Source organism: Tiliqua scincoides, chromosome 11 (genome assembly GCF_035046505.1).
Source record: "Tiliqua scincoides isolate rTilSci1 chromosome 11, rTilSci1.hap2, whole genome shotgun sequence".
In the NCBI taxonomy this organism is placed as follows: Eukaryota; Metazoa; Chordata; class Lepidosauria; order Squamata; family Scincidae; genus Tiliqua; species Tiliqua scincoides.
The window spans coordinates 10,527,590-10,542,874 of NC_089831.1; positions in this window are offsets into that span (position 1 = coordinate 10,527,590).

Here is a 15,285-nt window from a genome sequence, read left to right on the forward strand (position 1 = left end):
ACAACCTGCGTCCTGGTGCCCTCCCCTGCATCTGTCAATCAGAGGTAGCCTACCTATACCTTGCACATACCTACCATGACTTGTAACCCGTGATGAACTTGCCCTCTTAAGTATTCTTGTGCAGGTGCAGGTTGCCACGAGTCAAGATGGCAGCCCAATGGGGTCAACACAGAATAAATATGGCATATTCTTTTCCACCTTTCACCCCCTCTTTCCTTTGTGTCTGTCTAGATCAGTGGTTCTCAAACTTTTTAGCACTTTTTAGAATTACAATCTGTCCAGGATCCACCGAAAGCGATGTCATTAACCAGGAAGTGATGTCATGGCCGGGACCCATTGGAAGTGATGTCATGACATCATCAAGATGGAAGGGCAGTCTTTGTGATGCCCGAGCCTTCTGCTTTCTTAAGAATGGAGCAATAAGTTGAGCTAATTCTCAGCAAAGTGAATTGGAAAGAAAGCCACCCAGTCCTCCCCTTTTCCAGCATCTCATCTTCCCATATTTTCAATGACCTTTCGTTCTATGTAAAGCACTGTATATGTTGAACTTATTCCAGCAGCCAGTGAAATGCAATGGGATTGGGAGCATTCCCTTGCAAAGCTTTTTCACACATGTTTTAACGAGGGCGTGGGGGAAAGAATGAAGCAGAGGAAATCAATCAGGGTTGTTTCCCCTACTGATGGAGTTCTCGGAATTGTATCATTGCCCGCACCCCCTACCATGCAAGAACACATATGCGCTTGACCAAAAACTGCTAGCCGAAGGCAGTTTGTGAAAATGAATTTTAAGCAGCGTACTTGAGAATGGAAATTGAAATTCTGATCTTATATTCTTTGGAGAAACTGTTTTGAAGTGCAAGAGATGCCAACTCAGCCACGATCTCTAGTTGAGCGAACCTACCTGAGACAAGAAATTCCAGCACATGGCAGGAAACAGGTCTGGGGAGAAAGGAAGGAGTCAAATGCCATGGGCTCCACCATGAGTGACCGTCACCAGACCTTGGACTCTGAGGAGGAAGAACTGGTCAGATCCCTGTCATCAAGACTGGCTGCCTAGTTGCAGGATCTGGGCCTCAACAACGAAGATGAGCTAGAGCAGGGGTCTCCAAACCCCAGCCTAGGGGCCAGATGCGGCCTGCAGCAAGCCTCTTTCCAGCCCGTGGCCAACCTCTTGTCCCCTGAAAGCCTCTGGCCCACTTAACTGAACACGACCAGAACTGTGCTCTGGTTGTGTCTGGAGGGTGTTCTGAGGGCCAGAGAGGTTAAATGAATGAGCCCATTCATTCGTTTATTCAATCATCTAAGTTCCATCTCTAATTTATTTATCTAAATTTTTTCCGGCCCTCCACACCACGCTGGATGTTTGATGTGGCCCTCTGGCCAAAAAGTTTGGAAACCCCTGAGCTAGAGAATAAGCATTGGGTCATGGATCCAATTTCAAAGATGGTTTATTCTGAGCCAGCCTTGCTATGGGGTCGGGCCCTCAAGCTGGCCCTCTCTCACCCTTCACTGCTTGCTCACTGACGGCAGAGCCTTTCCAGTGAGCGGGGAGTGATAGATCAATGGGGTGCTTGATTTAGAGTCTCTTCTTGAAGGATCTTCACTTTGCGACAATGAGTAGAGCCTGTGAGAAGATAGCTGGTCTCTGGAGGCTTAAATGGGCTCAGCTGGATTCCACTGTTACCTCAGATCTCTGAAGTTCTGAAGCTAGCAAGGGTCTTTCCTAGATGGGGCCCTGTGTGATGTCCATCATGATCATGTTGGCAACCTTCAGTCTCGAAAGACTATGGTATCGCGCTCTGAAAGGTGGTTCTGGAACAGCGTCTAGTGTGGCTGAAAAGGCTAATTCAGGAGTGACAATCCCTTCCACACTGGGAGCAAGTGCAGTCTGTCCCTGGTCTGTCTCCCTGGCTATGGGCCTTCCTTCTTTGCCTCTTTGCCTCAGACTGTTGGCCAAGTGTCTCTTCAAACTGGGAAAGGCCATGCTGCACAGCCTGCCTCCAGAGAGGAAACAAATTGGCAGTTGGTCCCAAAACAAGCTAATGAGGGGAGGCTCTAAGTTTTGTTTCTCCAATGCTTGCATCTAGGTCTGATCCAGCATAAAAAACAATTCATTTGGCCAAATGACTAGCTGGCAGCTAAGGCATCTGGCACAGGGGGCGCAAATTTTTAACACCCACCCCGGCTGCCAGAAGTGCCTTTTGGAAGGCCTGTAGGACACTCCATGAAGGTGTTATACCTGGGGCAATGGACCTCCCCTCCACCATCTTAGCTACACCGCTGAACGGATGCACCAAGAGCAAAACACCAAGCCACCTCTTAATCCGCATTCTGCACTGATGAGCTGCGGTATTACCTGGCTACTTTGTTAGAGCATCGTTTTACCTTGGAAGCGAGACTCGCCGTTCCCCATGCAAAAGGTGCACAAACACATTTGCTGTCCTTTCCTAGAGCAGCGCAACCTGAAATGGTTTTGCAAGCCCAGGCTTACTGCATAAACTGGGAGCCCCGAGCCTTGCTCGTGGGTGTGCACTCTTGCACGTTAAACCTTTTAAACAATCTTTGCCCTTTATGTTGTCATTATTGATGTCAGGTTAGCATGTATCCGTTCAGGCAGTCAGTGCTGTAGAACGATAGAGGAATGTAAATTATATTCCTTGATATGCTGAATAGCTGCACTGGAATATAAATGATATTTATGAGGAATTTGGGAGTGCTTTAAATATTGTGAAACCACTGACTTTGACACATTGGGGATAATGAGGCAGAAACACTGGGCTATTTGTAAACCACTTAATGGCAACAATTTTCTGAATCAAAGCAATCTACTCTTCTCCATTTGCAGTTTTGTCTCTAACTACTCCCGCGCTCATAAATTGGCTTACGAGATGGAATCTTGAGCATCTCTGAACCACGAGCTTGTACTTGGATGCCACGGCGTTCGTTTAGATACATTTGAACATTTTTAACCTTTTGGAATTATGCCAGTTCTTCCCTCCTGTGTTTTCTTTAAGGTAGAAATAAGATATCCTCATTAAGGGAAACTGATGTGTTTTTGAAATAGCATCCACTCCAAAGCTTTGCCCTTGCTTCGTTCTGGAACAGGGCTAAATGCCTTGGGGTAATTGTCAGATATTAATAGCGAAATGTTGTTGCGAAAGTAATAACTGTTCTTGCAGATTTTGTTTGGTGAGACTGGAAAGCAGATCTGTTGTCTTGACCAGGCCTCAGCCCCTTGTTCAGTACCAAGGGCAGTGTGAACTTAAGCCATTTCTGCTCAATGTTGCATCTACGCAACAGGGATCAAATGTGTACACCTGTGGGCTGGGCAGAAATGGGTTAAGTTGAACTTTTGCCAGTGGATTATTTTTTGATGCTGTGATTTGGAGCTAATTTCTGCACAGAAACCTCCTAGGGTCCTAATTGTGATGTATCCTAGGGACCAATCCTATCCAACTTTTCAACACCGATGCAACCACAAGATAAGGGAACAAATACTCCATTATCTTGAGGAGGCCTCTGTTTCTGCAACCCCAATGCAGGATGCAGTGTGTGCTTCATTGGCCTGGCTGTGTCAGTGCTTGAAAGTCTGGATAGAATTTGGCCCTTAGATTTGTGGGCAGGGAAGCAGTGCTCTGTAACTTCTGGTCAATTTCACTGGCATGTGACTGTGGGCTTTGGTTGACCACTGAGAAGGACAATGATGGACTGATGTTCTGATCCAGGATGGTTGCTTTTAGGGAAACTGACCCATGTCTGCATACCTGGAATGCACTGACATATATGTCTCAAAATGGAAAACCAAGCCATCAGGATATGACACTTACCTACTGGGCCATTGCTTTTCGGCCTGCAAACCTAGCAGATGAAGCCTTGCTTCAGTGCATGGGTGCCATCTAGGCTGCAGTTAACCCATTTTTGCCTGATCCACAGTTGTACACATTTGGTCCCTGTTGCGTATATGCAATGTTGGGCAGAAATGGCTTAATTGTCAGCTGACTCTAGACCAACTCCAGCTTACCTAGGCTTATAAAGCCTTATCACAAACTATGGATTGAGACCCACCAGTGAGTCATGAGCCAATTTCTGCCAGGTCATGGAAAAATCTGGATATATTTTCCCCTGATCAGTTGGCAGCCCTACTTGTTAACCTAGCTCAGACAAAGCTGAGCCCAGTCTGTCACTTTCAGTTTGTTACTGAGTGCTTTTTGAGTGAGAACAAAGTGTTTATTTCTGATCATGATCAGGTAAATGCTGTCACTTCCTGCTTAATGTACATCACTTCTGATTCTAGGTGGGTCTCGAAAAAAGACCCATTTTAAAAAGTGGGTCTTGGCACTAAAGAGTTTGGGAACCACTGATCTAGCTTAGTATTGGCTACTTTGAATAGCAGCAGCTATACAAGATTATATGCTGAACCCATTCTTGGATTTGCTGCCTAGAATCATTCAATGGGGAATGCCATGACTCGGACTTGGTGGCTGTTTTTTTAAAGTGGTGGTTTTCTTACATTAAGCCAGGGAAGAGCCATCTCCCCTGCTATAGTCACCCTTTCCAGTGACTGTTCCCTAATATCTTTAGATTATGAGCCCCTTTGGAACAGGGAACCGTGTTCTCCTTTTTTTCTTTTGCTACGTAAAGCCACTTTGAAAACCGTATGTGTGGGGTGGGTGTGAAAAATAGTACATAAATATTATCAGTTGCACAAGTTGTCTCCTTCTAAAGGGCCATTGCTATTGTCTGGTTCTCTCCCCTAAACGAGAGCTAGGTGTCAGAATGCCAGAGGCGAGGGAGGGCCAGATGCGAGGGAGGGCACTGGGATGCAGGTCTCCTGTTGTCTTGTGTGCTCCATGAGGCATCTGGAGGGCCACTGTGGGATACAGGAAACTGGACTAGATGGGCCTTTGGCCTGATCCAGCGCGGCTCTTCTTATGTTGTTATATGCAGTTATAAACCTGGTGGGTCATGCAGGAGGATGGACTAGATGGGCTTTTGGCTTGATCCAGCTGGGGTTGTCTAATGCTCTTATTTTTTTTTTTTAATTTTTTGCTCTTGTGCTTTTCACATTTTCTCTTTTCCACTTGGATATGGTACACTATAAATCCTTTTTCAGACCTACTGTAGATTAGAGGTTTACTGACACAGTGTGTTCCTGGGCTTGCCCTATAAAGTTTTATTTAAATGTCCTCTTGAGCCCTCTCCAAAACAGAAGGAATATGAAATATGCATTAGACTTCTTTGTCTAAAATATGTGGCATGTAAAACTGTCTAATAAAAGTCATATATCAACAGGGCTGGCAATTTATGCCTCTAATTCTGCTCTTCTCCCCCCACCCCATCACTTCTCAAAGAACAGAGTTTCAAATGGCACATTCAACTGTTTGTGAAAATGCTTTGGTAAACCCACGATGGTTAAACAAGATTTGTGCATTTAATTTCAGTCTTTAAACTTAAATGTTTCTACACCTTCCAAGTAAGGCTGTTTGCTTTTGCCAAAGGCTTCCCAGGCAATTATTATAAATTTCTAGCCTTTTCTAGCCTAAGAGGGGAAAAAGGCTCTTCCCATGGATTCCAGCCAGGCTTCTCTTTAGCTGTGTGTGCCGTTACCATTGGCAAGAGGTAGTAAATCTTAATTTAGTATTGTCTAATCAAAAAGCCCCAGTATAAAGTTATTGTGTTGTTGTTGTGTGAGGTAATGAGAATGGATTGGGGAACTCCATGGAGATGACCTTGTGTTGGTTTTTCTTCTTCTTTTCCACTGAGTAAGATGTAGAAGGTTTTAAATGATTATGACATTCTATTCAATCACAGATGCCTTATGCAGCCATGACAAAAAGCTTCAAAAGATTTACTGTACCGAGTAAAGCATAGCCCTTGTTAAGCATGGTTAGCCAACATGCTTTTAAGTGTATGCATGTATGCATATATATTTAATACACACACAAAGATGTAGTAATAAGCATAAGAATATAGTAAGCTGATATTAATAACTGGCATGAGATTATTTTAAAGCCCCATATAATAGCCGCATCAATTTGTAGTGCATCAAGACCCATTGCTTTCATAAACCTTAGAGCAGGAAATTCGTTTACTCAATTAAAACGTAACCCTCCCACTCTCAGTCATCCTTAGATACCTTTCAACCCCCAGTACTTGCAACATCAATTCAAGAACTTGTCATATTCAGTAGCATAGCTAAGGGGGGTGCATTGCCCCGGGTACCACGCCTAGAAGGGGTGTCTTAGAGGCCTCCGAAAGGGCTCTTTCAAACTGGATGTGCCTTTCAGAGGCCTCTACAACAATGATTCCCAAACTGTGGGTCGGGACCCACTGACTCATGACCTGCTATCTGGTGGGTTGCCAAAGGGTGATGGAAAGCTCAGGTGTAACTGATTGCCTCAAGCCTTGAGGCTATTCAAAAATCAGATACTGTAGTGCTAATTACCCCACAAAGAGCTCAGCTCCTGCAGTGTGCAAGATAGCTGCTACTTGCCCTACAAAGACCTGAGCTCCTGAATTTTTGCAAGAGAGAAAAACGTTTGAGGGTCTTTTTTTTCTGGCTATTATTACTTAGAAATAAATAAATATAAATATAAATATAAATATAAATATAAATATAAATATAAATATAAATATATATTCTTTCTAGATCTCCTTTTTTAAATGTTTGGTAAACCTGGATGGGTCCTGACAGAGCGTTGTTTAAAAAAGTTGCTACCACTGGGAACCACTGCTTTGTTGTATGGGGAGGAAATTAAACTTTTTTGGGGGGTATAGGTTGTGTTAAAAAAAACATTCATGCCCTCCAGGTGCCAGGTGCCTTAGACATGCTACTGGTCATTCTATTTAGCTTGTCTAACATTGCTGTTCCAATATGTAGCTAAAAACTTTGGTGTGGCAAATGTTTATGAGAGGCAGGGGTGTGCAGTGCTTTAATGTGTTGGATTACGACCAGAGGGACCTGGATTCATATTTTTGCTCAGCCGGAAAACTCGATTAGGAAAATAAATGATGGATGAGATTAGGGATGACAACATACAGTGTATGGCTTTCATCTATAAATTAAAGCTTTGGGTTCAAGAGCCATCTTGTGTACTTGGTTGTAAATGAGCCAGTTGGAGACTTAAGGTCAAGGGGGTGCAGTTTCTTAGACTGAGAACATGTTTCTTAGGCTGGGAACATAGACTTAGACATGTCAGCCCTCCAATTGCTCCCTATCTGTGGCTATTATGAATCTCAGATTTTTTTAGTGTGTTCACACACATATGAATGTAGCGCCCTACAGGTAGACCACAGCTGCGATACAAGGACATCTGCAAGAGGGATCTGAAGGCCTTAGGAGTGGACCTCAACAGGTGGGAAACTCTGGCCTCTGAGCGGCCCGCTTGGAGGCAGGCTGTGCAGCATGGCCTCTCCCAGTTTGAAGAGACACTTGGCCAACAGGCTGAGGCAAAGAGGCAAAGAAGGAAGGCCCATAGCCAGGGAGACAGACCAGGGACAGACTGCACTTGCTCCCCTTGTGGAAGGGATTGTCACTCCCGAGTCGGCTTTTTCAGCCACACTAGATGCTGTGCCAGAACCACCATCCAGAGCGCAATACCATAGTCTTTCGAGACTGAAGGTTGCCAACTTGACTTGAATGTAGTTGAGGGGCGATAGGGGGGAGATCACAGTTTCAAGACTTCTCTTATAGCAGGACTGCTGATGTCACAGCAGATGTACTCAGTGACTACGTTTGCCCTGTAGAATTTTCCTTCTTTAGTGGTGGAGAGGTGTATAGGGGGAAGTGCTAAACAACAGAACAGGACAGTAGTCCCTAACTGTTGGTCCAGGGATCCAGTTTTTGGTGGTGCTCTGTGATCCAGTTTTTGGTGGTTTGTGAAATTGATGAGGCAGACTAGGCTATGTCCATCCAAGGTTAAACAAGCTGCTACTGGCCTGGGGGAAGCATTACCACCCAATCATCATAATAGCCACACTCCTTGACATTTATAAATCGGGCAGCAGTCTCTATGGCCTCTAAAAAGTTTGGGAACCACTGATATAGGAAGTTTATGCATTTTAGGTAAAGAAAAAAAATTAAGAGCGCAATCCTGGGCACTCGACTGGCTGGTGCAAGTCCCTTGTGCCAGCTGAGAAGTGTCACAAACATGTCATAAGGCCGGCTTGCACCTCTAGAAGAGTTGGCTGGTTTGGCGCAAGATGCATGCTGGCCTGTGGAGGTCAAATCTGGCCTCCATGCCTGTGGAATAAGGTAAGTTCACACCGTTCTGGCGAGGTCAGTGCAGGGGTTAAGGAAGGGTGGAAGAGGGCGTAAAGGTGGTGTTTTGGGGGGGCAGATGGCAGTAGGGTTGGTGGGTAGACTGGAACCGGGAGGGGATTGGGAATGACCTCCAGCACTTAGGTTGGATCCTAAGCTCCTTCTCAAGCAGCCCATTGTTGCACCGGGCTGCTCAGATCCCTGCACCAGCAATTTAACTGGCACAGATCTGAGTAGCCCTGTTGAGATGGCTGGGGCATTGCTTTGTGCAAGGGGAAAAATATCCCCTTACCCTGAGTTGCGCCACAGCCGTCTCCGAACCTGCACTGGAGATGGCAGCTCAATCCTAACCTGCGCTCAGACATTGAGAGGCAGACTGGATCAACATCGATATAGACCAGGGGTGCCCAAACCCTGGCCCTGGGGTCACTTGCGGCCCTCGAGGACTCCCAATCCAGCCCCCTGAGAGTCCCCAGTCTCCAATGTACTCTGGTCCGCCAGAGACTTGCTGGAGCCCACGCTGGCCCAATACAACTGCTCTCAGAGTGACAGCCAACTGTTTGACCTCTCGTGTGAGCTGTGGGACGAGGGCTCCTTCCACTGCTTGCTGTTTCACGTCTGTGATGCAGCAGTGGCAGCAAAGGAAAGGCTGACCTTGCTTTGTGCAAGGCCTTTTATAGGCCATGAGCTATTGCAAGACCTTCATTCATTCATATAAGTTCCATCTCTAATGTATTCATTTATGTAAATGCATTCAAATTTGAAATGTAAATTAACTGTTTTTCCCCCTGGCCCCCGACAGTGTCAGAGAGATGATGTGGCCCTCTTGCCAAAAAGTTTGGACAGCCCTGATATAGACCGATGATGCAATCATAGTATGTTTCCCCTAGCCTCACCCTCTTTCATTCACCGCTTGCACGGAAATGCTGGTGCACCTGGGATATGCAATTAAACAGGACAAAAATCCTAGTCTACAATTCAAGATTGAAAGCAAATGTGAAGGTGATTCTGCTGAAGTCTTTATTGAGGTCATCATGTCAAAACAACATCAGATTTCTTCCCAGTTGCTCATTTCATGCTGTCACTGGTTTTCGGGAAGGTTTTTGACACCACTGAAGGCATTGGCTTGATTATGTTAAGGTATGATAAATCAGTGTCAAGCGTGTCTCCCGTTAAGATTTTTCTTTGGTGGTAACCCGTAAAACCCCAAGGTCTGGCAACAGCCTCACTAACGGCTGTTGCAGCTACTTGAGATCCATTATAAATTCTTCTCCGGTGTGTGGCAGACTGTGAAAGCAATCATAACTAATAACTGCAGATTAATGGAAATTATTTTCTCAGCTTGTGTCACAATAGAGAACACTGGTAGTAATCAGGCATTCTTTCATTAACAGATTCCTAGAAGGATGAATTGTGTTAGTATAATCTTTTCGATCAAAGCAATGGCAGTGCTGGGACTGGGAGAAAAAAAAAAGTCTGTTCTCAATGCAGCTTGCCTGTTGTATTTGTGGAATGTGTGAAGGGTGTGTGTGTCTGCAAGCTGGCCACATCCTGATGGGCAGTTGGTCTCTTCAAAAAGGGCTGATCTGTGTACTGTCTTGCCTCAACATCTTTGGGGGTTCCAGGCTCAGACTCAAACTGCATTTTGTATGCATTGGAGACTATCTGCAAAAGGGCTGGATTAACATGGGGAGGTCATGAATGGGGCCATCAACCATGATTCCATCTTCTTCCCTGTAGTCCTCCTTTTGGTCAAGGCATTTAATTTCAGGAACCTATTACCTTTTCTTCCCCAACAAGGATCATTTTCAGTTGCTGAGGATACTGTAGAAAAGACTTATTTCTTTATGGAGTGGCTAAAGGGATCTGGAAATTGGTGGATCTCCAGAATGCTGCTTTCTTTAGTGCTGATTCATTGCAGCTTTTTTTTTTTTTTAAAAGGGCTGATTCATTACAACACTCTTGGTCCTGGCATGACTGACAGCCTTTTGGGCCAATGGGAGAAGTGCATGAGAAGTTGATTCGGCTTTGCCCAACTGGGTGGGTTATGAACCTCTGTGCGAGTTCGTGAGTGTGCAATCAGATTGTATTAGGGCTAAACCCTGGGCCCAAACCACAAAGCCGTCCTTTGCAAATTAAAATGGGCAAAATAATCCATTTCCCAGTACACAAAGCACCGATATCAACATTTCCATAAGCCTCTACAAATCCACCTTCACTTAATATAGAAAGACAATGTGTGTAGTTCTGTTATTACTTGCGTCTTGCCACCCTATACACCTGGATTGCCTTCCCCTTAGACTTGCCTCTGCTCCCTTCATCTTCATCATCATCATCATCATCATCCAGGTATTTATATACCGCCTTTCTTGGTCGTCAGATTTCTCCTCAGACTTCAATTCAAGGCGGTTTACATAGGCAGGCAATACTAAATCCCAATAGGGATTTTTACAATTGAAGAAGGTTCTGTCTTTCAAGAACCACAACATTTCAGATGGATCTTTTTTATCTGGTATCACATTCTGGCCTCCCATTTTCCTCCCACACAGGCTGACAGCGGCCAAAGAGCAGGTGGAATAACTCGGCTAGCATAACTCGGCTAGGTTTGTCACCTGCTTCAAGGTCTCGCCGTTCATGGTGCCGGTGGCCTCGAACTGGTGACCTTTGGATGTTATCTTCAGGCAAACAGAGGCTCTACCCTCTAGACCAGACCTCCTGCCCTAAAAACCCATAAAATCCATCTTTTCCACAAAGCTTGCTTGAATCCCTCTCAATTCCCTGCTGTTACTGAATGCAAGTATACATAGATGGAGTCTAGTCTTGTATCTGTCTACATCAGGAGCTGCCCAACCCCAGCCCAAGGGGCAGCTATTTTTCCCCCTCCCGGAAATCAGGGCTGAAAGCCTCCTGGGGTGACATGTGGTGGAGGTGACTGCCCCATGCATCACTTTGCAAAGATCGACTGCAAAAATAGGAGGCTGTGCCATGGAACGGCAAGGTTTTGCCACCGCCACCCCACTCCCAGAAGGCTTTTCTCAGAGTGCCACGGTCCACGGTTCAAAGACCGCTGATCTAGATCAGCAGTTTTAACCGCTGTGCTGTGGCACCTTCGTGTGCCGTGAATGGTCTGCAGGGTGTGCGGTGGGAGTTTGGGGGAGGGTCATTTATTAGTAGGGCCATTGGGGGATGTGACTTCTCGCCCAGCAGTGTGGTGTGTCTTTTCAGTTGCCGAAAACTGATGGTGCGCCTTGACAATTTCCGCACCTCTTTCAGTGTGCCTTGAGATGAAGGAGCTTGAAAAAAATCACTGATCTGGATTATAAACCCGTCACACCAAACGACAATGTCTCTCATTCTGTGTGAGGTGCCCTTTATGTTGATGATACTATTAGAGCCAATCCAAAATCTCCTGGAGTCTGAGGTGGCATGTTAAATGCTGCCTTCCTTCCCTGATGCTGTGCTGGCCTTTGCTCCTCCCACTCTCCAATGTTCTAGCTCAGCATCATCTTCTCTGTCCACTTTCTTGCCTCCATGGCTCTGCTTTGTTCTTCCTCTCCCTGCAGTGAAAAAGGAAGAAGGGGGCAGAGAGAAATGTCCCCTCTGGATGGGATGGATGCACGCTTCGTCCATCTGCTACCTGATGCAGCATCTTCAGTTCTTATAGATCAGGGGTGCCCAAATTCCGGCCCTGGGGCCACTTGCGGCCCTCGAGGTCTCTCAGTGCGGCCCTCAGGGTGCCCCCAGTCTCCAATGAGTCTCTGGCCCTCCGGAGATTTGTTGGACACAACACTGGCCCGATGCAACTGCTCTCAGTGTGAGGGAGACAGTTTGACCTCTTGCATGAGCTGTGGGATGAGGGCTCCCTTCACTGCTTCCTGTTTCACGTCTGTGATGCAGTAGCGGCAGCAAAGGAAAGGCCAACCTTGCTTTGTGCAAGGCCTTTTATAGGTCTGGTGCTATTGCAAGATCTTCTTTCATTCATATAAGTTCATCTTTAATATATTCATTTATGTAAACTTATGTAAATTTATTCAAATTTTAAATGTAAATTAATTCTTTTTTCCCCCCGGCCCCCGACACAGCGTCAGAGAGACGATGTGGCCCTCCTGCCAAAAACTTTGGACACCCCTGTTATAGATGGACCGGACTTGGATGCAGTATTGATTTTTTAAAATAATTGCACCAATGACTAGGCAGACTGTGGGTCGGATCCACTATGTGGGTCACGAGTCAATTTCAGGTGGTCCCCATTCATTTCAATATTTTATTTTTAATATAGCAGGCTTAATGCTACCATGGTAGGTGACTGCAGTTGGGAAAATGGTAGAGATTTCTACTTTTAACAGGCTATTCTGTATATGCTTTTAAGTAAATGGGACTTGCACCTGGGTAAGTGTGGGTAGGATTGCAGTCTAGGATTGTCAAAAATTTCCTGCATGATGATGTAACTTCCAGTCATGACATCGCTCACAGATGTCAACAGATTCTCATTCTAAAAAGTGGGTCCTGATGAACGAGTGGACTAGGGCAGGGGTGCCCAAACCCCGGCCCGGGGGCCACTTGTGGCCCCCAGAGGCTCCCAATCAGGCCCTCGGAGAGCCCCCAGTCTCCAATGAGCCTCTGGCCCTCCGGAGACTTGCTGGAGCCTATGCTGGCCTGACGCAACTGCTCTCAGTGTGAAGATGACTGTTTGACCTCTTGCAGGAGCTGTGGGACAAGTGTTCCCTCCACTGCTTGCTGTTTCAGGTCTGTGCTATTGCTGTGGCAATGAAGGAAAGGCTGGCCTTGCTTTGTGCCAGGCCTTTTATAGGCATTGAGCTATTCCAAGACCTTCATTCATTCATATACGTTACATCTCTAATATATTCATTTATGTAAATTTATTCAAATTTTAAATTGTAAATTAATTCTTTCTTTTTCGGCCCCTGACACAGTGTCAGAGAGATGATGTGGCCCTCCTGCCAAAATGTTTGGACACCCCTGGACTAGGGTATAATGCAGGTTTAAGCATGGAGTTTAATCAGGCTGTCACTTGATGAAAGAAGCCTGAAGTTGTTTGGTCGTATGAGTTTTAGATGATGAGTTTGAGTTTATTGTTACGTTAAAAAAATTAACCATTAGAGCAGTGTTTCCCAAACAGTGGGTCACAACCCACCAGTGGGTCCAGACCTGATAGTTGGTGGGTCATGAAACCGACCAGTGAGAAGGAAAATGCATTGAGCCCTATGGAAAGTGAAACTGAGCAGCATGTGCCTGTTTACTCATGAGTAGGTGAAGTGCCTTAGTCCACTTAGGAGGGCAGGCCGAGAGGGATACAGCCCCACCAGAATGATCCCGATCCGATAAATGCAGGTGCCCCCCCTCAAACACTCGAAGGTAGCCCATCCCCTTCGAAGCCTACCAGGAAAATGTATTGAGCCCTATGGAAGGCAAACCTCAGCCAAACGTGCACATGTTCTCATGGGTAGGGAAACGTTTCTCAGCTCCTATCAAAGGCTAGGCGAAGGGGAATGCAAGGTCACCAGAATGGTCCTGATCCGATGAATGTGGAGCTCAACAAACGCCCTAGAAGGTGGCTTCCCCACTGTAGTCAAAAGGATAAAAACAGGGGCTTGAACAACTGGTACAGTGAAACTTTTTTTAGTCCTATAAAGCTATTTCAATCCCATTTTAAAAAGTGGGCCCTAGTGCTAGAAAGTTCAGGAACTACTATATTAGCGTAACAAAGGTGATAATTCTTTAAAAAACAAAATGCCCCTCCCTCTAAACCCTGTGCAGTTTAGAGACATATGATGGAACTAAATCCTCTGTGAAGCGAAGCAGATTTGTCTGGCCAGTGTCAAGGTGGGAGGCCGCTTGAGAACGCTACTTACGCTGTGTTGAATTCTATCGTGGAAGAAAGGCAGGGAATTAATCAAAGACTTTTAATCAATGGGTTGACTAGACATTGTAACCCTAGTCAATAATAAATGCAATAATAGTGTCAATCTGGAATCATAAAATATAATTTGTATATAAACAACTGTCTCCAGAGTTGCTGTTGTTCACCGACATAATTCTTCAGTCTGTTGGCTCGATTGTTGAGTTAAGACTCATGCTGACATGATGGAATGGGATCGTAAATCCATTTCCACTTATTGCCTTATTAATATGCTTCTGCCAATTGGGGCACAGACCAAAGTGTAGAGGAAGATGGAGGGCTAGATGGAGTGTGGCATCTAGTCGAGTATGGCAGTTGGCAGCCCATTCCCTGTCCCTTTTTTTTTTACCCCCTTTCCTGGGGATTATACTACATTTCCTAGTATTTAAACTGAGAGGTACTATTTATATATACAGTTCATTTGTTTTTAGCCCCGTAAACTACTATGGACTTTGTTGGGAAGTGCTACAGCAGGACTTTGGTATTCACAGGGGATCTGTTCCAGGACCTCCATGGATGCTGAATTCTGTGGATAATGGAATCTGTGGGGGAGGGAGCCAGAAGCGCCTTTCAGAAATCTCTTGGAGGCCTTCTGAAAAGTACTTCTGGTCGCATCTGGGAGGTCTCCCCCCCTCCCCTGTCTGAAGCAGTTTGTGTTGGTGCCACTGCTGGGTGCCTCACCGTTGTTGCTAATCCTGGTGTGTGTGGTTCCCCCCCCAATGTTTTTCATTGGGCCCTGCATCTTCCAGGGTCAGTCTTGGGAGGGGCATCACCTGGCTTCTTGAATTTCCTGCTCTTGGAAATCAAGTGAGTTTCATTCAAGTGAGCTCAATCAAGTTGAGTTCGTTTGTTCAGAGAAGAAGGCAATACTCGAGAAGAAACAATGGGAGGAACCAGCATCCTTTTCTGGATGCTGGGGCATTGCAGGAGGCTAGGAAAGTCCCACACAGATGAAATATTGGGGTGGGTGGGTTGAGGATTTGCACCACTGCAAGACACTCCATAACCGTATCTCCATGCACTAACTCTTGTAAACAAGGTCCCATTTAAACAGCCTTCTCAGTGCACGAGGAAGGAATGTGATCCCATTATTGGAGCCTGCTTA